Source organism: Canis lupus, chromosome 38 (genome assembly GCF_003254725.2).
Source record: "Canis lupus dingo isolate Sandy chromosome 38, ASM325472v2, whole genome shotgun sequence".
Lineage (NCBI taxonomy): Eukaryota > Metazoa > Chordata > Mammalia > Carnivora > Canidae > Canis > Canis lupus.
The window spans coordinates 8,986,616-9,014,306 of record NC_064280.1 but is presented as its reverse complement, the minus strand read 5'-3'; the positions used below and the strand labels follow the sequence as shown (position 1 = coordinate 9,014,306).

Genomic DNA, 27,691 nt, shown 5'->3' with positions numbered 1-27,691 from the left:
CTTACCAGTTTAGTAAATAAATACTGGAATACTTTTGCCAATGCCTTAAATATTAGATAATAGGGAGACAGACTAACTGACACAAACCAATTGTCTGACCTATATGGGTGAGGAGGATATTGGATAAACCATGAACATACTGCTAGTGTATGGAAAATCCTTGCTAAATCTGCTTAAATGTCAAGGCTTGACTTACACTAGATTTAAAAAAAAGGCTTTATGTCATTTCCAATTCTACAATAGAAAGTACAAGATGAAAAATAATTTAAACATTTTAAAAATGTGTCTGATTATCATTTCATTAGAATAAATACTTGAAAGTTCTGATCTGATTGGGTAAGTCTATTGTGTTTATAAATGGAAATAAGAATAGAATTTTTGCTATGCTTTCATTTATACATAGCTCAATTTCCTTCAAAATGTTAAAAAAAGTTAGATTCATTTTTATATGGTGATCTTACTTACTTACTTACTTACTTAACTGTCCTTTAAATAAGGGTCAAGACATGCGACAAAAGTGTTAGGTTAGTGACAAACTCTTCTCTTTCATTCTTTTCTTTCTTACTTACTGATAGTTTTCGTCTATATAAATGAATTCTAAAATGTATCCAGCTCAGCCAATAATTAAAAGCAGAAGCATCTTTTAGAAGTGAAGTGCTAGTAATTTTATTGTCTAGCACATGAAGAACATGCAGAGAGACATATTTTTGGTCATCTACATGCAAAGAAGCATTGAACTATAATTTTAGTTTGTAGTGTTATATTATTTACCAGTGCTGGGGATACTTGTAATTCATGCAGTAGATAATTACAGCATTATGTTCTTTAAATACCATTAAAAAGAACAGGTGCAGTTTCTGAACACTAAGGATAATAAGCCAATCTGTGTTTCGAGCAGCATGCCTAATGCGAAGAATGAGAATGCTGTTGACATCACCAAGACTTTTAAACTGTAGATGACGTTAGCAAAGATTGTTCTTAGCTGCCTAGTTAGTAGTCTTTCTTATCCCTCTAGCATTTTCTTCCAAAAGCGACAGCAGAGGATATATAGAGAAATGGTTACATCAACTTCTTACACTGTAATGAATAATACAGCGAAGGCTATCCTTCTAAAATCAAGATTGAATAAGAGGTAAATAATGATGGCAAGCATATGAATAAGGCAGCCAGTCCTAAATTTAAAACGACATAGCAAACAAAATTTTGTTCTTTCGAGAAAAATCCTTTAAGATTTAGGCATCTATTTTGGAGGCGTGATTTTATCTTATGGACTTCTGAATACAAACCTCTGAATGGTTGGCTTCACAAATAGGAGTTGCCAAGCAAGGGAAAATGGTGCAGTAGCAAAGTATATCTTCAGGAAAGAATTCTGAAAGGCTGTCCAGATACCAGTTCTGCTTCTGCCATAAAGATTTTTGTCAGATTTTAGACATGTTACTTTATCTCTCTCTTTTTCAGGTGTGCCTGAGCAAATAAAAGAGTTGACTGACATCTTTGAGCTATTTGACTGTATGTATGACTTTCTCCTTAAAAACAAAATCTTCCTTCAGTCTTTCCAGCCTTGTTGCATTGTCTTCCTGCTATCCTTTGAGCAATCAGGGTTCTAAACCAGCTAAACTCTTTGCTCTCTTTTTGGTTTGTTGGTTTGTTTTATTGAACTTGTCTTTCATCAAAACATTCTTGACTCTTTCTGATGAGGTAAGTAGTTGATTATCCATATTTAGTAGCTTCAAACCATCTTAACTGCTTTTATTTACCTTAAGCCTCATTTTAATCATCTCCTGAGACGAAAACCGTGCTGTGAAGATCCTGAGTATTGTTGCTCATAATATTTCCCTTCAACCTAATATTTGTTGAGCACTTACTGTATTTGAACACTTACTGTTCTTTTTTTTTTTACAATTTCTTTTTTTTAAGATTTATTTATTTATGGAGACACACACAGAGAGAGAGAGGCAGAGACACAGGCAGAGAGAGAAGCAGACTCCATGCAGGGAGCCTGATGCGGGACTCGATCCCGGGTCTCCAGGATCTGGCCCTGGACCGAAGGCGGTGCTAAACCGCTGAGCCACCCCGGCTGCCTGAACACTTACTATTCTAAGAGCACTATGCATATAATCTTAGTTAGCTTTCACAACAAAGTTGGTATGGTATTTTTGATGCATCACTAGGAAGTGGCTGCACAGCCAGGGATTATATTTCCCACCTGGCTTTGTATCCACATATGACCAAGTGACAAATTCTTGACAGGAAATAGGGATTGAAGAGATAACTGTTGAACTAAGCCCTTCAGAAGCAGGTGGTGAGTGCTTCTGCACACATTTCTGTCCCTTTTATTGGCTGGATGTTAATATCTGAGGTAAGTTTGGAAACTATTCATTGATAATGCAAAGCCTCCATAACTTGGTATCCCTGAATGAAGTACAGTAAACAAGTTCCCACAACAATACTGTTCCCCATTCTCTACCAACTTAGAACCATTTGGGGTTCTTTTGATGAGGAAAACAAACTCCTGTTGTATTTATTCATTATACCTTATGGCTCTATGTATTCTATTAGGTAGCCTGACCTACCATTATTATCTCCTTTATGGGTGATGAAACTGAGACCAAAGGAGGCTAGGTTACTTGCCTCAAGTTGCACAGTAAAAGTGAGGAAGTTCTCTAACTCCAAAAGTTTGCTTCCAAAAACTGTGCAAAAACTTTCACTTACAGTGAAGTGAGTATGGGATATGACGATTCTACCCCTCACTGGAGATTTATGAAATAAAATGTTGACATTAGCTAAAAATGTATAATTTTCTCATTGAAGACCCCGAAATAGTAACAATAAAACAGAACACGCCATCAATTGCAACTACTATGACCATCCTAACTTGGTAAATAATATCTCTGTCAACTCAGATGCAGAGTTAGATGCTCATATCTTCCTAATAGCTTCTGACTCTCACATCCCTGCAAAACCTCAATCACCAAGGTCTTTCTATTCTATTCCTTTAATGTATCATATTTATCCTGTTATTCTGTGAAATTTTTGTCAATTTTTGCCTGGATGTCCCCTGACTGACTTTCTTTCTTTCTTTCTTTCTTTCTTTCTTTCTTTCTTTCTTTCTTTCTTTTTTTCTTTCTTTCTTTTTCTTTCTTTCTTTCTTTCTTTCTTTCTTTCTTTCTTTCTTTCTTTCTTTCTTCTTTCTTTCTTTCTTTCTTTCTTTTTTTCTTCTTCTTTCTTTCTTTCTTTCTTTCTTTCTTTCTTTCTTCTTTTTTTTAAAGATTTATTTATTTATTTTAGAGGGGGAGGATGATGGAGACAGAGGGGGAAAGAGAGAGGATCCAAAGAAGACTCCATGCTCAGCACAGAGCCCAATGTGGGGTTAGATCCTACCATCCCAAGACCACAACCTAAGTGGGACCAAGAGTGAGACACCCAACAGACTGTGCCACCAAGGTGCCTCTCCCCTGACTTTGTTTCAACCTCTCTTACTGATTTTTATACTATCACCAAAGTGAATTATCTAATAAATAAGTCTGGTGGAATCATCCCCCTGTTCAAATAATCCACAGCTCTTTATATTATGGGGTAATAAAGCTTTGATCTTTCTCCTACCTGCAAGTTCATTTTCATTTACCCTGATTATTCATCTTGAATTTTATGGACTAGAAACTAAACTATTGTATATCTAGGGCATTATTATATTTGGTTTGGTGTTTGGTGTAGTGGTCATTTACCATTGATCTTGGAGATGTATGACCTATTAGTCATTTGTAATAGAGATAGTAGTAACTGCAACACAGTGTTGCATGATGACTAAGAAAATGCATGCAAAATGTACAACAAAGGTCGAACTCTTAATCCTGGCTAATGTATAGAAGAAAACTTCCTGCCTAAAAAGAAAGCCTGTCAACTTTCTATATCAATTTGTGACATTATCTAATGAGAAAGTCATCAAGCACTTAGGACCTACAAGTTAAATTTGCCAATGGCTTATACTCATGGATTTCTGAACATACTTGTAGTGTTTGTGTTTCTGTATGTTGCATATGATGCCCTTTCTGCCTAGAACCTCCTAAAAATGGCAGGTGCCTACTCAATCACTCTTTAAATCTTAACCAAAATTATAATTTCACTGTGAAACTTTTATTTTATTACTTCAGTGAATTTTGCCTATGTTATGTGTTGTGCTATCACAAATTTTGTAATGTATCATATGGTGCCATGTAGGACTGTATTATCCCAGATAATTTGAATTATATTATGTTGGGTTGTAGTGGAATGTGTTTCAATGGACCTGTATTGAAATATATTTTAAGTTTTTTGCATCATATTTTCTTTTATCTGGTTTTAAGACTTTTCATGGTATCAATCCTGACTATTCATCTTACTCTCACCATTACTTAACAAAATGTTTAGCACACCATAGGTATTTAATGTTATTTACTGAATCAAAACCAAAAATAAGAAACATGCATTCATTCTGAGTTTACAAGATATAGCACTCTATTATAACCTATCAGTTTTGTGGTGATTTTGAAAAATGCCTACAATTCCTTGACACTCCTTTTATTAAAAAGTGGAATTTAATTCTCTTCTCCTTGAATGAGAGTTAGGTTGTATATAATAGATAGAAATGATGAAAAGGTAACTTCTGAGAATATGTCATAAAAAGCTATGTGTCTCCTTCTTACTCTTTCTTGGATCACTAACTCTGGGAGAAGCAAGCTAACATATCAAGAGGACATTCAACAAGAATTTTGACAGGTGCACCTGAGAACTTCTTCCAATGAACATGTCAGTAATCCAGCTTAGAAGTATAACTTCCAGCCCCAGTCAAGTCTGCAGATGACTGCAGATTACCCTTCAATGTCATGAGAGACTAAGAAAACCACATCCAACTAAGACACTCACCAAATCCTGACTCACAGAAATTAAGGTGGAATAAGCATTTGTTGTTTTAAGCTGTTAAATTTTAGAGTAACTTTTATGCAGCCATAGATAACTAATATTTTATAGTTTAAAAAAAGACTATAAACTTATTCTCTAAGAATCTGTGATATTTTTATGTGGGGTGTATATTATCCACATGACAAAAATGTAATTTAAGATAGTTTGTTACACAATACTAAAATAATTAATTCTATAAATATTTACTACGCAACTACTATGCCTTACTTTTTAAAGAAATATATATGTGTGTGCTATGGCTTACAATCTCACTCCCGAGTATACACCACAGAGAAATTTTCCTCAGATTAGAGGCAAAACATGGAACTGCATGTTCACTGTCGTATAGTGTATGGTGATGCGGGTTAGAGATAATTTGGGAATAAATCACTAAAAAAAATGTATGGAAAGTATAGTGGATGTCAATTTTCAAATATTATGCAACAATTAGAAGCCAAAAAATCTAAGTACAGAAAATCCATGGGTCTTTAAAACATGTTTTGTGGGGGAAAAAAGTAACAAGATGCAAAATACAATAAGACAAAGTAAATATTCATATTTTTAATTATTATTACACACTTTAATGTGATACACTAACATTTCCAGACATATTTCAAGCCCAGTAGAGTGAGTATCCATCGGAATCGTAGTAGGGAAATAGAACAAATAAGTGCATAAACATATATACATAAAATGAGACAGGGTCCTAGCATAAAAAGAAAAATATGACTATGATATATACATATGATTAACTCAAATATCTGTACCTAAATTCAATAGAAACCCAACCAAACAGATAAAGCAAACAGACAAAAGAAACAGAAAACACCTATATTTCTTGTATCTGGGGATTAAGAATATAATAATAAAAAAGAGACAGTCCCATTGTGGGTTTAATCTTCAGTAAATAAGTAAAACAATAAACAGGATAAGTGCTATGGAAAGATTTAAAGTGTAATGTATGTGATAGAGAATAATGCACAAGGGCTACTGTGGGAAGGGATCCTTGGGAAAACTTCCCTGTGGAGATGATATTTAAGGTGAGAGCTAAATGATTAGAATTCATTATCTTTGCAAAGCTGAGCAAAGGCTATGTATTCCAGGCAGAGTGCAGATGCTTTGACTTGGCATGAAAGGGATAACAAAGATCAGCGTGGCTTCAGCATCATGACTGAGTGGAGAGTGATAAAACGGGGGCCAGATCAAGTAGGATTATGATAGTTTTAGGAAGCAGACCTGAATTACAGCTTTAGAATAAAACGAAAAGAAAAAAGGACAAAAATTTTTGTTTTACAGAAACAGTATCCTGACTTCTGTGTGGAGGAGGAATTAAGAGGGGAGTACAGAAGTGGAACGAGGCCGACCCATTAGGGTGCCACAACCATAGTATAATGTCAGGAAGATATACTGGTAGCTCGGGCAATGGTGGAAGTAGTGGGACTAGAAAGACCTAGAGTACTGGAGTATAGACCTTTAGAAGTGAAAATAGCAGGACTGGTTGCTGGATGGCATAAACAGCACGAGGAGAGAAAAACCAGGGATGATGCCTGTGTGTTTTATTGGAGCAACGAGATGGAGGGGGACACTGCAGTACGAATAGGTAATAATATGGAAAGCTTGGTTTCCAAAAAATCTTTTCAGTGTTCAATCACTTATCTTAAATGAGACCTTGAAACCTGTATGTAATAGAGAGTTAACTGTAATAAACAAACAAACAAACAAACCCTGGAATTTCCTTTGTTAACCTGAATAGAGTCCTCAGTAAATTTACAATTGTTAAATATCAACCTCCCCCACCATCCACATCCGCCAGAGTTATAATACATAGTGTATGAGAACCCGAGCTGGAATGTTGCAGGGTTCTCACCAGCTCTGTCTTTTACTAGCTCTTGGATATTGGATAAGACACTTAACTTCTCCTTGACTTTCCTTTCTCAACTCATTAACTCAATGGAGATAATACATAACCCATGCAGATTATACAAGCTAAGGCGTGAAAAGAACTTTGCACAAGTGCCTGATGCATAGAAATTCCTCAGTAATGTGCCTCTCAGAAACAAAGTATAAAATCAAATAGGGTAATTTTCTCTTTCCCAAACAGTATAATTTCCTGGGTGAAATTGGCCTCATGTGCATGTCTGTTCCAGAAAGCATGCTAAACTTTGATGACCATGTTTATTGAGCCAAAAATATTGAGCCAAATAATAAATGGTCCTCACACGATTTCGAGACTACCATCTAATAGGGGGAAAAGATGCTAGTCAAATAGCCATATAAATCAGCTTACAATTACGATTGTGAAAAATGTAAAAAAGTACAGGGAGGCCATGTTGTGAGAGCTGAAAAAACAGCATTGGGGTCAATGTGCCAGGCTTAAGGAAAGACTTGGTGCTGTGCAAGCATGTGAAAGGAAGGCTGTAGCTAATGTGGGGGTGCAACAGTGTGGCCAAGGGGAAGCTTGCAACACAGGCAGGGTCAGAAAAACCAAAGGGCCTACATGAGGGGCTTCAATTTTATCCTGGAGCAAATGAGTGGGAATGGAATTACCTGATTTGATTTATAAAATTATAGCCTATATTCTAACCTATGCTTGTTGGGAGAAGTATTTAGTTTTCATAATGCTCATATATTAAATATATGAGTAAGGATGAAATGCCAATATTAAGACAACTGGACCTAGAGAGCTGGAGAATGAGCCTATAGGATTGAACAATCTTCTGGAGGGGGCTAGGAAAAGATCAGACCTTGAGTGTATCCCAGGTCTCCTTTACCACAAGTCTAGGGACATGGATCATATGCTTGAATCCACATGGAATCCAGGGAAGCTCTGACATCCAGAGTAGTAAATGTATATACTTCAATTAGCATCAGAAGTGGTTGCCAATGCCCAGGTTGATAAGACTCTGGCCTTGGTTAGAATGAAATCTTTCTAAGAAACAGGGATGGCCTCTCTTGAATGGATCTCCACAAAGCATTATATATAGCCTTTGCCATTAGAAATGCATAGAAAGAACTACCATGAAAAATTATTAATTGAAACTGAGAACTGGTAATGACACCATTATGGAATTTTTAAATGAAATGTTGTTAATGGTATATATTAAAAGCACTTTTATGAGAATGCTTCTAGGAATGTTCCCTGTTTAAATTATGCTCTGATGCTTTTTCATGTTTTGATTGAATTTAGAGTTCATTAGTTTTAATATTGTGAAGATACTTTCAAAGACACTTTCAAAGTTTTTGTTAATTTTAAATGCATGGCTATACTTAATTGTAGAGTGCATGCATATAAACGAGCAACAGAAACTACTTTTGGAAAACTAAGGTAACTAAGGTAACATGATAGGAATAACCAGAAATCATAATTATGTATACTTCATATTTCATGGAGATAGAAAATATCATGCCTATTACAAATATGTTTGCATTTAATAAAGTGACCAAAGATATTTGCATCTGACTCTTTGATTTTAGATTATAGCCCTAAGATAAACAAGAACATCAACGTATTCATCTCAAAACATGATTTTTGGAAAGGAAATAAACAAATAAACAATTGCTTCTGCTTTAGTTTTTATTATTCTTTTAATTTGAATATTTACATTGTTTATAATATAAGTGGAAACCCAGGATGTAATAGGCGTATGCCCTTATATCCTATTTTGTTAAAATGTCTGTATATTTCTCTAACTCCATTATCACTGAAATCAGTGTACAAATATTTTGAATAATATATATATGACTATATATATATCACTATTGCTATATATACTATAATAATACTCTATAGTATACTACTTAGTATACTATATACTGTCTATATTCAATAGTGTAGTAAATGCTACAGTGTACTAAATACTCTATTGTTATAGTACTATAGTAGCTACCTTCTTGCAGAACAAAATTACCATAAAATGTTATAAAAGTTAAGTCTAGAAACAAATATGCATGCACATGTGTGTGTGCTGTGTGTGCACGTATATGTGTAGAGGACATCTTCTATACAGTTACAAGAAGAGGCACGTGCCCTAGGTTCTTGTATTTTTTTAATAATGAGAAAATATTCTGCAATCACACTAAAATATAGTGTAGTATTATCCCAGATTGCCAGAATATTATATTACTATATTTCATTTTTTTAGCTCTTGTTTGAATAAAAATGCTACACAATTGATCTGACCTAAAGAAAGTTTTGAAATTGTTGACTTTATTAGCAATATCCTCAAAGGTCCAACAAGCATTGCTTAACAAAATCACCATTTTTTTGGATCTATATTCAGCCCCTATAACTTGTCATCTGAGTCCCTGTGAAGCAATTTTCTTTTTCCTTTCTTTTATTTTTTTAAGACTGTATTTATTTATTCATGAGAGACACAGAGAAAGAGGAAGAGACATTGTCAGAGGGAGAAGAAAGTTTCCTGCAGTGAGCCTGGTGAGGTACTCGATCCCAGGACCCCAGGATCATCGTGCGAGCCAAAGGCTGACACTCAACCATTGAGACACCCAGGCATCTCTCTCCCTTCTTTAATTTCAGACACCACTGAAGGAAGTCTGGGGGGAAAAATAGGCAAAAAGGGATAGTGAAAGCTTTTATCAATATGAGTTTTTCTTATAGCATTTGGGTGGTTCAGTAGGTGAAGCATCAAATTCTTAATTTCAGCTCAGGTCATGATCTTAGGGTTGTGGATTAGTGTGAAGTCTACTGGAGATTCTTTCTCTCTCCCTCTGTCCCTCCCTAATGTTCATGTGTGCTCTCTCTCTAAATAAATAAATAAAATCTTTAAAAACATACATGAGTTTTTCTTAATAAGCAATGAGGAATTACCAATGGGAAGGGAATAAATAAGGATGCTACATAATCAGAGTCTCATTTTTAAAAGAAAAAATACTTTGTTATGTTAAGGACATATTAAAGTGATCTGAGACTGGAAGTAGGGAGATATATCATAACTGGATTTGTGGATATTCACTTGATTGAGAACTATAGACTTGGAACCATGGGAAAATGAAGGCCTCAAATGTTTAAACTGAGGAAGAAAAATCAAAAGAGGGGAAGAAGATGGAAAGACGGACTGAAAACCATTTTATAATGTGTAGAAGACTGGATGACAGGGAAGCAGATGGAAACTACTGGAAAGGGAAGAAAGGAAGTGAATGTTTATTGCATTTATTAATGATTTTTTGTGTGCTAGGTACTTAATATGTGTTATTTCTTACAACCTTCACATCTCTCTTGTTATCTTCTGATAGATGGTATAACCTTTCTTTATAGAAATAAAGAAAACACTTCACAGTTATGGATGGTAGATCCTATGCAACCCCAAACTAATCTCTTTATTAATATTCTGAGATCCCGTCTCTCAATGAAGTCCGCTAAATGGACTAAGGAGCAATGAGGCAAAGAAGAAGTTACTGCATAAGTTAAGAACCAAAGCATTAAATTATTGAAATCTCACTTTGAAACTCAAACAAGAAATATGGAGATGCAGGTGTGAATCAGAAAACAATTTGGTAGCCCATCCCAGAGAAGAAAATAGGAGTAAAACCCAGAGAGTTGATATGTTGGCCAGTTTTCATGCTTTGTGTTGAGCCTGAGTGTAAGTGGTATAGGCAAGAGAACTGTAATGGCACCCCTGTTAAGCTTAGGGATCGATGCGAAGGGAGTCAGCAAGCCACCTGCACACTTGGAGAAATCTGGCAGTGTGTAACCAGCAACAGAGAGAAAGATGTGCCTCTGAAGGATTGCAGAACATCCAATTCCTTCCTTGGGTCCAGTGGTCAAGGGAAGGACAAAAAGATCTGAATGACTTGTATATAAAAAAGAGGAAGATAAAAAAAAAAAAAGAGGAAGATACAGGGGGCTGCGTAGATTTGTCAACCAGAACCTAAGTCAGAATCATATACGTTTCAAAGGAAATAAACAGGGGCAAGTAAACAGTTTGGAGTTCCACCAAAAGGCCATTCATATCTGAATGAGGCATAGGAAACCCATGTTAGGTTTAGAATCAATCCGAAGGTTAAAGAAGATTTTATAACTTTTTTTTTTAAGATTTTATAACTTAATGCAATGAAAATACACACAAGAGTTGACTGTTAGAAAGAATATACCTTAGTATGCTTAGATTAAATTTCTGCATTAGACATAATGCTAGATGGCTTGCTGTCAAAAGATTGCATCATATGGAACAAAAAGACACCTTTTTTTCACATCGGAAAATGTGACTCAAAATCACGCTATGTCTTATTTTGTTTATATTTGAAATATAAGGAAAAACATAGCAAATCTTCTGATGGTAAAGTATTATCAGGAAAGATGAGTAGGGTGGCTTGAGGGAAATGGTAAACATTTTGAGTCACTGGACACAGTGAGAGTGCTAATGGACTGCTGAGTGATACTTAGAGTCCGCTAATCTAGGCTGCAGCAATATAGCATATGAAATAAGTTCACACAATTAAGGTTTTCTCCAGGCAATGTGTAATGCTATCTATCTCTTTTTTTATACTTGATAGTGTATCTATATAATAAATGTGTACTTAGTGTTCATTATGTTAAACAAAAGGGCTTCATAATCAGTAAAACAATTCTTGTCTCTGAGGGGCTCCCTATCTGTTGGAAAAGACAGACTCATAGCAAATAAATATGATAAAAATGTGGTAAGTCCTAATTGATGGAGCACAATAAATTGATGGAGCAATTCCTAACTTGTTGGAGAGAAAGGTGGTTAAGAAAACTTTTCAAGAAAGGACGTAATATTTTAACAGAGTTTTGAAAAATATGTAGAAATTTACCAAGCAAATAGGGAAAAGAAATAGGGTAAAGCATAGGAAAAGAACATTTAAGTTGGGCTAACTTGAGTATTTTTTATTTTGTTCTTTGTGGCCATAAGTATTTCTCTACTTAAACTTTATTTCATTCAAATATTGTTGTATTTATATTGCCCTGTAGAGAGATTTTCACTAATATTCAAAACCATATTGATTTGTACTTTAAAATGTACTTGTATTAATCTAAAATCAAAATTCTTCTATAGATAAAAAGGTACAAAATCTACCCTTATATGTGATACTATCATCAATATTATATACCTATTTTTGGCATTGGGGTCATCTGCCATGAAAAAGTAATTTTTCTGTTTTCTTAATCACATCATAGAAAAATGTTCCAGACACAGGACTATATTTGTGTATATTATTAACTACTATTAACCACTGATCCCACCGCAGAGGTAAGAGTTAATTCTAGATTAAATAATGGGTTAATGTTATTTACTAAAACCAGAAATTTTAGGGCCAGATATAACCTAGTTTTGATATTTTCTCAACATCATAACAAACCTTTTACAAAATAAAATGCTGAAATTAAAGCTGAAGGATGTGTTTTCAAACTTGGTGAGATGAAGTGAACCGTATTTCAAAACAACACTTAAGCGTTGAGTTAGTCACACAATTCAGGGATAACAAAATTAGCATTCCAGGATTCATTTGCCAGAAAGTACTGGTTGCCTCTTTACCCACATACTGTAAAGCTATTCATACCAACAGCTTAAGACACTTAAGTCTGCCAACTTTCCCAGGTGCCTCCAGCAGAGAATGCCCCTACAGTCTGCCACTCCTCTCTTGCAGAAGAAAAATCTCTATTCACAAGAGAGAAAAACTTACAAACAGAGAAGCTATTTTTCAAAATCTTTGAAGCCAATTCAATTTGGAACTTGAGCAGTTGTACCTCCTCTTAACAACAGGTGCAGAATGATACACTGGCTCTCTTATAAATATTCTTGAAAGGCTCTCTTCGCTTTAGCATTTTAATTCTCTGTCTCTTTAAATGAGGCCTGCTTTTCATAAGTCTTTTAATTTAAATGCACCAACTCTTCATACTGTACCTAATTTATTTTACTAATAAAAAATATACCAAATGCCAATGGGTTTGTGTCTCTTGTGAAAATTTTGCCATTAAGACATTAACATATTTTTATAGATTTGATTATTCTTACATTAAAAAATCCCATTTCTTTGTCTATACTAAATTGCTATACCTCTTGGCTATTTTCCAGTAATGGAGATGATTTTTATATCTGGCATTTCAATCCACACTCTCTTGATTGAGACTCTAGTATTTGGAGATGTTTATCAGCAATGTGGAGAAAATTGCACCAGATGAGGGCTATTTTGGGCTTATCATTGCCATTTACTTAGAGTATACTCCTTTGAATGTCATTTAATATTTTAATCTTCATTTTTCTTATCAGTAAAATGGAATAATAAAGCCTTCTTTGTACATCTCAACGAGTTAATGGGAAGATCAGATGTGATATCAGTTGTGAAAAATATGTATTTAAGTAAAAAAAATGTAAGGAATGAATATAGAAAAGGTAAATTGAATATAAAATATGAATTCTTTTCTGAGAAAAAAAATTGAAAAAAATACTCTCAATCTTTTGATTGGCAAGGATTGCTGATGACTCAAAAGTGTTAATGACAACAGTGAATAATTGATAAGTGAGATTCCAAAAAAAATATTTTTAATCTATTCTTTGAAGGCCATGACTAAGAAAATGAATTGGTAACACATGTGTGGGGTGATTATATTTGTAATTCATCTATCTGAAAAAATCTTGGTATCAGAATATACAAAGTACTAATTTAATTCAATAAGAAAAATACAGTTCAATAAAAATGAACAAAATATTTGAATAGTCATGTCACAGAACATGATATATGAATAGCTAATAAGCATCTGAAATGATACTTAACACCATTAGTGTTGGGGAAAGCAAAGTTCAGTAACGCTTCAGTCAGAAAAGAGAAAAGTGAGAATTTTTTTTGAAGTTTTGAGGGAGAGAGAGAGAGAACTTACAGTGGGGAGAGAGAGAGAGGGAGAGGTAGAGAGAGAATCCTCAAGCTGACTTACTGCTGAGCATGGAGACTAAGGTAGGGCTCAATCCCAGGACCCCAACATCATGACCTGAGCTGAAACCAAGGGTCAGACACCATCCCACTGAGCCACCCAGGCACTCCAGAAAAGTGAGAATTAAGATGCAGCTAAACTAAAAACAGAACTAATATTGAAAAAAAACTAATATTTTAATTTTTATTACTTGCTTTCAAAAAGAAATGATGAAATTTATACTACTGTTTTTCTTAGATTCTTTTTTTTTTCTTAGATTCTATTTTAACATTTATCTGTTGGTTTTTGTTTTCACAGATTTTATCTCACAAAGTACAGTGAACTTGGATGTTAATTTGAGTGAGTGTTTTTTGTATTAGTAGTGTTTAACAGTTTAATAGTTTTTGAGAGCATAGCTTCTTAAAAATACTTTTATGCTTAGGAAAATATAACTTCCAAATGGAAATTTTAAAATATGGAATCAAAATACTCTTGAGACGATTACATCTATCAAAATGCTCACTTTTTGTGTCAGAAATAAACTTTATTAGAGAAAAAAAAAGAAGAAGAAGAAAAAATGACCTTGGGACCCAAGAAAAAGGAAAGACTAGAAGTACATGTGAATGCCTGTTATCATAAAAGTTTTCCTCAAATCCTGGAAATAATTTTCTTTTTCTTTTTGAGACTTTAGAATTTTGGCTTGAAGATCTATGTTTTCTTTTTTTTTTTTTTTAAGATCTATGTTTTCTAAGCAAAAAAATATACAGGAAGAGAGACTAGATACCCATTTCCTTGCTTAAAATAAAGGCAAGTTGCAAGAAGCTTTCAATAAACAATAAAATATTTTCAAATCTGTAAAGATTTCATGGAATTATGCTTTATCGTGGTATGGAGGAAGTAAAAGACTAGAAGCCTATGGATTATAACAGCTGGTTATATTTATAAAAGTTTTCAGCTCCTGGAGCACAGCCAGACTCAGTCCCATATCAGACTAAGATTGCCGAGTGAAATGAGATTGTCATCCCTCCAGGCCATGCGTCCACTCAGTGCAATGTAATTAAACCACAACAGATAATAAGACAGAGGGAAAGACAGAACCAGATTGAGACAATGAGATGCTTCCCAACACTTGAAAAAAAGAAAAACTGGCTTACCAATGGAATACTTAAAGTCTTTCAGCTGCCACCCATGTGATGGGCCCCTAAACCACCTAATTTTGAAAGGCAACGGGTTTGCTTCACGATTCTACAGGACTAGAGCAAATGATAAGCAGCTGTTAATGGTTGTACAAGCACTCATTTCAGTTATACTCCAGGGTTCAATGCAGAGGGAACAGGCCAAGAGTACCCACCTCCCAGTCTTTCCCTGGAAGAAGTCTGTGTGTTTTACAGCTGCTGCCTCACTGCCCAACTTCTAAATTGTGTTCATCTAAGTGCTTGCTGATTGCTATCCTCCCAAAATGGAGGATGGTGGTGGAAACAAGGTTCAGTATATACTAATCAATCCACTTGATTCACCATATTAACAAAAATGAAGGCTAAAAATCATGTGATCATTCTAGCTGATTGAAAAAAAAAGCATTAGAGAAAATTCAACATCCTTTCATGATAAAAATACTCAACACATTGAGTATAGGAAGGAATGTACTTCAACATAATAAAGATCCTCTATGACAAATCCATAGCTAGCACCACACTCAACTCTGCAAAGCTAAAAGCTTTTCCTCTGAGGTCAAGAACAGAGCAAGAACCTCCACTCTCACCATTTTTATTCAACACAGTACTGGAAGTCTTAACTAGATCAATTAGTTGATAAAAACAAATAAAAAGCATCCAAATTCAAAAGGAAGAAGTAATATTATCTTTGTTTTCAAATGACACAATATCATATCTGGAAAAATCTGAAGATTTCACCCCCAAAAAATGTTAAAATGAATAAAGTACAGCTGCAGAATGCAAAATCAAGATATAATACCAGTTATATACTTATATACTAAAAATGAACTGTTAACGATATTAAGAACACGCACAAATACATACACACATCCTCCAATCCTTAAAACGTTCTAACTTCCATTCATTTATCTCCAGAGCACTCATCATCTTCTAAAGCAATATAATTTCCCTATTTATTTTCTTTCTCACTTGAACTAAAACATTAATTCTAAAGTTCCAGGACATATATATAATGAATATAGTATTTACATAGTGTTTAAATATATATAGTGTTAATATATAGTATTTACATACATAGTGTTAATATATATACAGTATTTATATATTATATATGTAATATTTATATACATTATATATTATGTATTATAATATATACAAATATAAAAATGTTTTTTAAAATTTATTTTAGAGGCTGTGTACCTCCTGTGCCTATAAATGGCATTAAATATTTATTCACTGAATGAAAAAAATAAATGATTACAGGTCTAAGTAACATCAATTTTTAATTTTTTCTTCTTTAATATTTAAGGCATTTGCAACTCTAAATTTTACTTTGAGTCCAGAATTGTTATGTTCTAATAGATATTGCTATGAAGTCTTCTTTCTTTTATTACTGTCTTTAGAGTTATATTTTTTTTCCTCCAAGGATTATCAGGGGTATATTTCTTAATTTCCAGTCAGGTAAGAATGTCATTTAAAACATTGCATTACAAAAATTTCACTTAAAATATTTAACCCTGTTAGATTATGAAAAAAATGACCTCATAAGTCTCTTCAAACAATTTTTTTTTTTTTAAGATTTTGTTTATTTATTCATAGAGACACACACACACACAGAGGCAGAGACACAGGCAGAGGAGAAGCAAGCTCCATACAGGAAGCCCGATGTGGGACTCGATCCTGGGTCTCCAGGATCACACCCCAGGCTGCAGGCGGCGCTAAACCACTGCACCACCGGGGCTGCCCCAAACAAATTTTAAGATCAGGAAATTAATTTAACATTACAGTAGGTTATGTTTGTATGTTCTGTCCTTACTAGGTCCACTTGGTTGACATAATGATTAACCAAATTGTTTTATAACTTGAATCTAATTTTGGACTTTGTAGACAGTCCATTACTGTAGAATCATCAAAATTACCATCACTAACATTATCAAAGAGATATTTTAATATTTAATAAATGCTGGGACTTTAAATATATAAGTCAGGTAATTCTCATACTTCTATAAGGTAGATACTGTTATTAATCACACTTTATAATCAAGAAACTGAAAGAGAGAATTAATTTCCAGTTGCTACTCATCAGTGTACACAGAAAACCTCTAAAACACCATCCTACATTTTTTTTAGAATAGATTTTAACATTGCCTGATGTTGGGGTATTCTTATTATTTTCCTTTAAAATATTATTTACTACTTTTTCTAGCATTTTTTTCAGATAGATTTTGACTGATGCCACATTAAATTACATAATATTAATTTGAGGAAAATGATATCTTTATAAGGTTTCTTTCATTCAGAAATATGAACAAGTTCTTCATTTATTAAAAATTTCCCTTAATATCCTAAAGTTTTGTTTTAGTTTATTTCCTTAGTTATATTATGTATTTTGACATTTTTGTGAAGTCCAATACGTCACTTTTTGAATGTGAATCTCTTACTTGTTTTTGTTCATTTATCTGTAGATTATTGTCTATTTATTTTGTAACTAACAACTTCACTCAATTTTTATGTACATTGTTTAGATTTGATTTTGTTTTGTTTTAAAAAATATTTTTATTTATTTATTTTGCAGAGAGAGAGAGCACAAGCAGAGAGAGTGGCAGGCAGGGGAAAACAGGCTGCCCACTGAGCAGGGAGCCAGACATGGGGTTTGATCCCAGGACTGAGATCATGACCTGAGCCAAAGTCAAATGCTTAACTGACTGAGCTACCTAGGTGCCCCTGGTTTTGTTTTCTATTCCAGCTGAATCTCTGGGGACTTATCAGATGAATAAGTATGTCATCTACAACTAATAATCATATCTTCTTTTAAATATTAATATGTCTATATTTGCTAATTCCATATTCAAGTTTTATTTTACTAGCAGAAGTTCCTAAGCAAGAGTAAATAATAAAAACAATAACAGACACTGTTTTCTTGGTCCTAGATCTAGTAATATAATACTAGTATTTCAGGAAAAAGCTCATATACCTTCTTGAATTGATTATTCTATTAATCTCTTGATTCAATAAATCCTAGTTTCAGAAGGAATAGTTGTAGATTATAATATGTCCGAGGCACTGCATATGTAAGAATGTCCTTTCGTCTTCCTCTTTTTTTAAATTTTATTTAATTTTTTAAATTTTTAAATTTTTTTTGTCTTCCTCTTGATGTGGGGAAACAAAGGCAAAAGAAATGTAACTTAAATTAAAATCTCCTTACTGCTCGCAGCCCACTGATAGATTCCTGAAACATGCAGATTATGACCTTCCTCCAAGAACTCGTGGCTGCCTTCGTACCTTTATGTTGAAAAGTAACTTTATCTTGGCAGCAGCTGGCCCCTCGAGGTCCTGAAAACCTTGCTTCCATATTCCTTGGAGACTTGCACTATCCCTAACCTCTGCTAATTAAAAAGTATATAGCCACTCCTCACAATCCTAGTATAGCTCCTTCCACCTAGGAGTCCTGTCCCATGAAAAAGGGAAGGGGGTCAAGTATAGGCAGGAGAGAGAGATAGGAGACCCCTGACTCCCGTCCCTGGGCTCTGAAACTCTTCCTGGCAGGTGAAGATGCTGAAATAGAGCACAAGAAGAAATAAAGGAACAAAGGAAGATGGCACAAGAATCTCAAAGCAACAAGCTACCCAGTCAGTTCTCAATAAAAAACTGCCAATTAAAGCCTTCTGTGGCAACCCATTCGGGACTTCTCACACTCTAGAGAGCTTTTTTTCTTTCCTTTCTGCTGTATTATTCACTTAATAAACTTTCACTTCACCCTTTTGCATCCCCCTGATTCATTCTTTGACTCCATGAGACAAGAACCCTGCAATCGTGCAACACTCTTACATAGGAAATTACTTGACTCAGCATAAAATCATGGAGTCACTGTTTTTCCTCACATAACACCATTGAGTGACCTCACATACTCCAGTACTTAGTGCTATATATTAAAAAAAAAATTGTTTGCATGTTCACTTGGTTATACACAACCTAGGAGTCAACTTCTTTCTTTGGGTTACAGATTGAACTGCTGTGTTTGGCTTTCATGTAGCTACTTGGTACCCTGCCAAGCTGCTCTGTTTCTCCAGTACTCCCTAGGGGAAGAAAGATACGAACGCAAACCGTCAGCCTGGAATCCAGGATGAGCCACTAGTTGTGTCTGCTTTAATCACTCCTGTCCAGAGAAGAAGTAGCCTGCATCGATGACAGACAAATGCCATAGTTGTTGAACGACCTCGGAGTCAGGCATGAGATGAAGGTGCTGGAATGCACACTTTTTGTATTTTCTTTTGTGTTCATGCACACAATAACTTGGCTTTAAAAATGTGCCAAATCTTTAAAATCCATGGTGAACTAGAGAAAACTGAAATGGGGTAGCTGAAAATGATGCACGTTAACTCAGAAACCACTTCACAATACAAACCATCGTTATAAATTTTGCTTGGTACTCTGACTTTTTTCATTCATATGGACTCAAGTTTTAAAAGAAAAGTTCTCTCTGTCTCTGTGTCTCTCATTCTTACTGATTCTTCTCAATCAGATATTGGTTTTTCTCCTTTTTGTATCTACTATTTATGTACTCCATGCCCTTCATGCGTTTTTCATTTTTTTAAATCAATTATATCTTTCCATTCTTCATTGATAGTACTGGATTAGTTTCTCAATATTTTATTCTAATAAACCAATTCTGTTTCCTCTATTTTTTTTAATTGTTTTTTTTTTTTTATTTATGATAGTCATAGAGAGAGAGAGAGAGAGAGGCAGAGACACAGGCAGAGGGAGAAGCAGGCTCCATGCACCGGGAGCCCGACGTGGGATTCGATCCCGGGTCTCTAGGATCGCGCCCTGGGCCAAAGGCAGGTGCCAAACCGCTGCGCCACCCAGGGATCCCCTGTTTCCTCTAATAGTCCACTATTTTTATTTTTTTTTATATGTAAAGAATTTTTTTTTTATTTTCTTAAAACTTTCTTGTTTTCTGATTATTCCATTTCATGACTTCATGCTTTTGCATGAATTCAATATCCTCCAAAATACCTTAGCACGGAGGGGTTAGCAGGAGATGGGAACCCCATTGCTAACATAGCATGGGGCGGGGGGTTGCTTAGCAGGAGATGGGAGCCCCACTACTTACAACACTGCAAACCTGGGAAGCACTGTGGCATAGTGACTAAGAAACCAAGCTCTACAGCCAGACTGCATGCGTTGGATCCTAGCTCTGCCACCACTAGTTGAGTAATCTTCAGCAAATTTAGATTACATAAACTTAAATTTCCTTGATTGTGATCTTAGGGTAATAACACTATCTTGTAACATTGTATTAAATGAGCAACAACAGGTAATGCACTTGGAAGAGTTTGACAATAGTCTGTACTTAATACCTGTTAGTTAATAACTAGCTAATTATGATGGCTCTCATTAGCAAGTCAACCTCAGAACTGTCACCCTTTATCATAAAGTGTCCGTGGCTCTGTATTAAAGAGTATTGGTGGCTTCCTGTGAGTGTCTTCTCTGTCTGCTTCTTAGGTTGCTATTTCACTTGGACGCGGTAATTTGCAAACTGATCAGCTTTGCCCTCATTCCTGTTTGTTTCCTGTAGTATATCTCGAAAATCTCTCCACATTCCTGCATATGAATTGTAAGATTCCGTAACTCAGATTGTGATTTTGTTCATTGTCAATGGTAATTTGGATGAGGTTATGAAACAAAAATCATGCATTTGATCATAATCATGTATTATCTTTTTGTTTTTAATTGAAGATGTGTGTGTGTGTGTGGGGGTGTTTGTGTGTGCACGTGCACGTGTGTGTGTTTAAGGCAATGTTAGGGATGATATGAGTATATATATATGTATGTGTGTGTGTGTGTGTGTGTGTGTGTGTATATATATCCTTTAAATTAGCAGACTTTCATTATATTCTTACTACATTGTGTTTAGATTTGTCTCTAGCTAACTTTCCCTGCTTGTATGAAGTAATTTTACTTCAGCTCAATGCAAGGTACTACCTCAGACTTGATCTTTTTTGTTTCCTTTGAGAAACCTACATGAAGTCTTCCTGCTGGGTTTAATAGAACAAAGAACAACCACAACAAAATGACCTTCCTTTTCTCCTGTATTCTTTGTCACATCAATGTTCTTTTGTGTTGTTCTATTTGTTGCTGTGTGAAGTGTATCTGGGTTGTGAGATAGGGGATTTTGATTGCAATTGGCATTGATTTTTGAAATTTATTCACTCACTTTATAACTTGTAGTGGCTGCCTCAAATGAAGTGCTTCAAAGTTTTTTTGTTTTGTTTTTTCAGTTTTTTTTTCGGTGTTAGGGATTTAAGCTGGTTTATATCTTGGTAATATTTAGCTTTATTGAATCATAACACCATTTGCTTTTAGAAAATAGTATCCTACTTTAATGCTCAAAGAAAAGCACTCTAAAAAAAAAAAGAAAAGCACTCTGTGTTTCAGTCATACACTATTTTAATAACTTGGTATATATGTGCATACTTGAATGTTTGTGTGTGTATGTGTGTATATGCCTACACATGTACATACATATGCATGCAAGGAATACGTGTAATGAAATAATAATGAAAGGATGTGAAGAAGGATATTTTTGTATTTAACATGAAGATTAGAAAACATAAATGAAGATTAAAGATTGCACACTGTCTCTACATGGAGCTACCAAATTAAGCATTAGATAAAATTTATAGTTAAAATGGTCCAAATGAGATTTTCCTTTGCCAAATTGAGCAAGTTTGATTGGAAAAAGACAATATTTGTAAGATGTACTTGATCTTTAGTCTTTAGTAAATAGTTTAGTATTTAGTTTAGTCTAATAAGCATCAAATTATTTTCTATGAGGTCCCTCATGTAAAGTAGAAAATAGTGTAAGACAAATACTATCTTACCTACATATTTACAAGCGACAGTTTTAACATAACCAATTCTGTCTACACACATTGAAGCTTCTAATGTCATTTGTATGAAAACTGACATAAGACTTTCATGTAATATGAAAAAAAGCCGCTTTGAGTTATTCCTCTTTTATGTATATACTGTATTATTCTTTATAAAAAAAAGAGATTTGAAAATTCTGTGCTACTCTAAGTTAGATCACCCATACATCACGGTGTTTACCTCTGCTTCCAACATTTTAAAGGCGTAATATTCAGGGAGAAAGGCTCATGGATAACATAATAATTCTGATTTATAAGACAGGTTTCTGCTTTGAGATAATAAAACCACCACACTGTCCCAAAGGTGGATGATGTTCAGCTTCCTATTTATTTTGGTAAGTAAACATGTAAGTATCCATTTTTCCATAATAAGTAAAATTGCTTAGAAGTGACTCAAATAGAAATGAGACTGATTTTCAGCCCTGATTTAAATATATTTAAAAACTGAAAGTACATCCATTCTAAGTTTGATTGTCAATAACAGTATAAGATTTATAAAAATATTAGTGTCTTGGGATCTGTATTCTCAGTTTGTGGCTCATGTACAAACCAGTGACGGTTAATATGATATCAACAAATAATCAGCTTATTCTCTCATTTTCCATTACATTTTTCTCTCTGAGATATAATTTATATAACAATTCACCACCACAGGAAAGGTTGCATTTAATGGCACTCTCCACTTCATGCAAAATATTGGGATGAAAATCTCAGAGCTCTTTTTATTTTAAAAAAGAAATGTGACAAAAGTGTTTTGGTAAATGAATTAGCATTTAACTTGTAGGGCCATTTCAAATTATACCTGTATAGAGTTGACATAGTATAACTTCTAAGTCTTTCTGAGAAAGTATTTAAAATGATTATTTGCCAGAAACTGGCACCTGGTACCCAGAATACATCTGAGAAGTTGAGAAAACAAAAATCTAAAATAATTTTAAGTTCAAGGTAATTGTCAAATATTTAATGGTGATTGAAGTAAGTAAATAGCAACTGAAGGCAACTCTAGAATCTGTAAGAATTGTATTAAAAATGATGGTACAGTCTTTTCCAATTATATACTTTGAGGCTTTAGCAAGTATTTTAGGAGGTAAAAAATTTTTGTTCTGAAAAATCTTTGTTTAAACAAATCTATTTTGGGGCTTCTGCATGGCTCAGTTGGTCGAATGCCCAACCCTTGTTTATGGCTCAGGTCAGGATCTCATGGTCCTGAGATCAAGCCCCTCCATGAGCTCCATGTTCAGCAGGGAGTCAGCTCATCTCTCCCTCCTCCCCTGCTCCTCCCCACGCTCTTTCTTTCCCTCTCAAATAAATAAGTAATATCTTTAAAAAAGATCTATTTTAATTGTAGGACATTTTAGAGTATTTGACAGGCATATAGACATTGTAGATTTCCAAATAGAATTTAAAATGATTACAGTCTCCAAATTTGCATAGTAGTGACTTCTTTTAAAAAAGTGTTTATGTATTTATTTAAGAAAACAAACAATAATGTCTCAAAAGATGCAAGCTTTTTGGTGAAACCCATGAAGGACTATCACCAACTCCTTAGTGAAGAGAAAATGAGGACTGATAGAAAAGCTCTTCAACCCCTCTGTGTGGCATTAACCGGTGGTTGGTGTCGAATAAGAAACTGATTCTGTTTGAACAAAGTGGTACTACTGTAAGTGGTGCTAGCAAAGGGGCTTCTTCATCTTGGATATTACAGATCTTGCGACTTTATTTCTAAGATTTTCCTGATAGGACTCTTTCTTTCAAACAAGTTAGTGTTAAGTGTTAAAAGTTCTCTGTCAATATAGCTGTCTACATTGTTACTGTTCAAAAATCTGATTATTTTAGCCAGCAATTCCACTGAGCTTCCAGGGGGGAAATGTGTTTGGGAATGACATTCTTAATCTTTCTTAGAAAGTGTTGTAATGTCAAGAAAATAGAGTAGGAGGTACTGAAATGGCATTTGCGAGGTGAACACCATGAAAAACAGAGAGGAATAAATCTTCTTTGGAATATATGTCATACTCAAGACGCTGTCCTTTGTTTCTTGGCTTCCTTTTCAGATGAGAATAAACTAACTTAAAGTCAACATGAGACAACAGTAGAAGATTTTTACTTAAAATGTAATGAACTGTCGACCTGTCATTTTGCACTATTCTCACACAAGTACTAATGCACACATTCACTTATGTCCACAGAATTTCCAAGAGCCAAGACCCTTGTTATTTTTAATTTTGTTAATATTTTCAAAAGCAGCTATGTAGAAAAACTGCCTCTTTGCCTTGAATTTGGACCTCATTCCAAAAGTTGTGGGTTGTAGGCAGTATATTCTCAACAAAATGTCAAGGTGACAAGATCTTTGATTGTTCCACATAACCTTTTATACATGAAAGACAGAAAAAGAGAAAGCCCAGCACTGTCATCTCACAGATATTCATTTTAATAATTGTTTTAACTCTACTTAAAGTGGTTCACCTGGGGTACTGTTATGGCTAGCAAATGACTGATTTGAAAAGTACAAATAATCTTTATATCTAAATATAACTTTGTTTTAAAATAATTATTTTCAGCTAGTATTTGTCCATATCTAATGAATTGAAAGATCATGAAATGATTTCTGAGCTGAAGGTCAAAGTAGGGGTGTTAAAGTGAAAATATAAGTACATTTTAGAGCCATGAGATCTGAAGTTTAAGCTACATCAAGAATTAAGTAAAAGGAAGTGGTTTGACTTGCAATGACGTGGGTGGAGCTAGAGTGTTTTGTGCTTAACAAAATAAGCTAGTCAGAGAAAGACAAATACCATATGATTTCATTCATATGTGGAATTTAAGAAAACAGATGAACATAGAGGAAGAGGAAAAAAAAGATGAGGCAAAACATAAGAGGCTGTAGAGAAAAGCTGAGGGTTGCTGGAGGGGAAGGGGGGGTGGTGGGCTAAATGAGGGATGGGCATTAAGGAGGGCACTCCTTGTGATCAGCACTGGGTATTAAACGAAAGTGACGAATCACTAGATTCTACACCTGAAACTAGAATTATACTGTATGTTAACTAACTGGAATTTAAACAAAAACTGGAAACAATTTTAAGGAAAGGGAGTGGCATGAGAGAAAACACAAATTTGCCAATTTTAAAATTGTGTAGAAGTGGCCCTCTACCAAGAAGGTGGAGCTTTCTCTCTCTCTTTTTCCCCACTTTTAATTCCCTCCTTGAAAACTAATATCCTTGGATTCCTTGAATCAGAATCCAGGCTACTTTGTGTTATTCTATACAAGTAACAATAAATGTGTTTCTTAGAGCATTTATATTATTATCTTTATGATGAATTTTATTTTGACTATGAAACACATGAAAGCACATTTTGAAGAAAAGTCATTAATATATTATAAACACCTACACCAAAGAAATAGTGTTTTCTGTTTGGGGAAAGTTAAATAATAATTATTTAAGCACTTTCCATGTGCTGAGTAATTTATAATTGTTATTTATATCTTTTACATTTCTCAGTCACACATTGAAGATATCCAAATATTGACTATTTAAATATACCTTCAAATATTGACTATTTAAATATACTACTTCATTATTACTTAGCATGTGCTTGTGAGTCATCATTTGGTGGCTGAAACACACCCAAAAAATACAAAACTCTTTTGTAACAGAAATGTAAGGAAAATTAATATCCTGACTTTCCCCTACAGTTTTATATAAAATTGTTCACAGCAAAAGTCTCTTGTATTAATCATATAAATGCCATTTTTAATTAAATCACAGATTCTGCAATATTGAAGGACTTGGAGGCCATTCAGTAAAGTCCTTTTATTATTAGAATGCAAGTTTGGCTGCAGTAGCATAAGCCAGATAATATTGGCTCAGAAAAAATGCAATTTTATTCCTTTCTCAATACCAGTACAAACATAAACAATCCATGACTGATTTGGTAGCTTCAGAAAAATTGGATTTTACTATCCTTAACACGTTTCTTTAAGTCATGATTTTTCATTCCAAGCCATCACATTTTAATTTTAGCCAGGGGAAGAAGAGAAGGTAGATAGCACATATTCCTCTTACTTTAAGGATCCAATTCAGAAGCTTCATGAATTGTGGAAGCTTCTTTCATGAATTGTGGAAGCTTCCTTCCACTTACATCTGTTTGACTAGAATTACCCATTCTAGGTTCAAAACCCATGAGGTGTGGTATAGCAAGAGTTTTGCTAAAATCAGGGGTTGTGTTAGTAAGTAAAGAGAAGTAAAGGAAGAAGACAAATAATCTCTATCAAAGGCCCCACAATTTGTCTTCCAGGTCCTTAGGAGGAGTTGAAATTGATCTAGGGCAGCATTATAGGAGTGGTCCCCAGAGCTCTTGGTGTGGGTGAGTGGGCAGTGGGTAATTGGAAGCAAGATTCTATCAGCGGGTATACAAGGTGATAACATGTTCATAGATATACTAAGACATTATCTTTCTTTTGCATTATGCTGACATTTGCATTGATGCCAAAAGCAGTGGTGGGTAAACTACCGCTGGAGACTTAGCACAAAGCAAAGACTTGGAACCAAACTGCTGTACTAGTAGGCATATATTATTTTCTGCCACATACTTGTAGAACAAAAAGAAAGTAAGTTTCAGTTAAAAATGTTCTTGGTGAAGCTGTAAAAAAAAGTTTATTGTGTCTCAATTTTCAGTACAAATCCACATGTCAGAACAAAATGGGAATATGAATAAAGCATTTGTGTTACACACTGAACTATAATGGTTGCCTCGAGGCAAAACACCTGTGCAATTGTTTCCATTGCAAGCTGAGGTAAGCACTTTTTTCATGGCAAATCATTTTTACTTGAAAGAATAATTGACAGACAAACTAGTATATTCAAACTTGGATACTTGGCAGATCTGTTATCAAAACTGAAAGAAATAAACCTATCACTTCTAGACAAACCACTGGCATATTTAATATCAATGTTAAAAGTACAGTTTTCAAGGGAAAATTAGAAATTTGGAAAAACTGTAACCACAACAATGAGATTAACAGCTCCCAATAAAGGTTTTCCTCACGAACCCAGTGATGATAGTAAGGAATGATTTGTTGTTGTTGTTATTTTATAATGCTACGTTGTCAGCATTTGGAAGATCTTCAAAACTAAGTGCATCGATATTTTCCAAATGACTGGCACATGATTTCATATGCATGATTAAAGATCCATTTTAAAGTTCAAGACAGACAAAATAATTTAATGTAAGATGTCAAAATGTTAATCACATGGTTTTAGATTCTACATTACATATAACTTTTTAAAATCTATCACTTGCTGAATTTTTGGTGCAGTACAAAAAAGTAATATCCACAATTATTTGAAAAGGCCATTATAATAGTCACTTCTCTAATAAATCTATGTGAGATTACAAAATTACAATTTGTAACTGATGCATACACAGTCATGAAAATTCAGCTATTTTCTCTTAAGCCAAATATTAAGCAATTCTGCAGAAATCTTTCAAACTTAAGTGTTATATATATTAATCTGCAGTGATCATACTTACTGTTCCTTCTAATTGTATTAATAAATACATTTTAAATTTTGTTTTAATTTTTTTTGTTTTAATTTTTAATTAATAATTTCATTTTACTGTAGTAAGTACATATATATATATATATACATACATACATATATATATCTCATACAAAAAAGCTCTTTGTATTTTCCCATAATTTTTAAGACTGGAAAGGAGTCCTGGGACCAAATAGTTTGACATCTGGTGGTCAAAGTCATTATAGA

At 34.2% G+C, this 27,691-nt stretch overlaps 1 protein-coding gene across 4 annotated transcripts in view; it reads right to left on the bottom strand.

Moving 5' to 3' along the window:
* The window catches only part of BRINP3 (BMP/retinoic acid inducible neural specific 3), a 377,833-nt gene that overhangs the window by 32,826 nt on the left and 317,316 nt on the right, over positions 1-27,691 (bottom strand). The window lies entirely within an intron of this gene.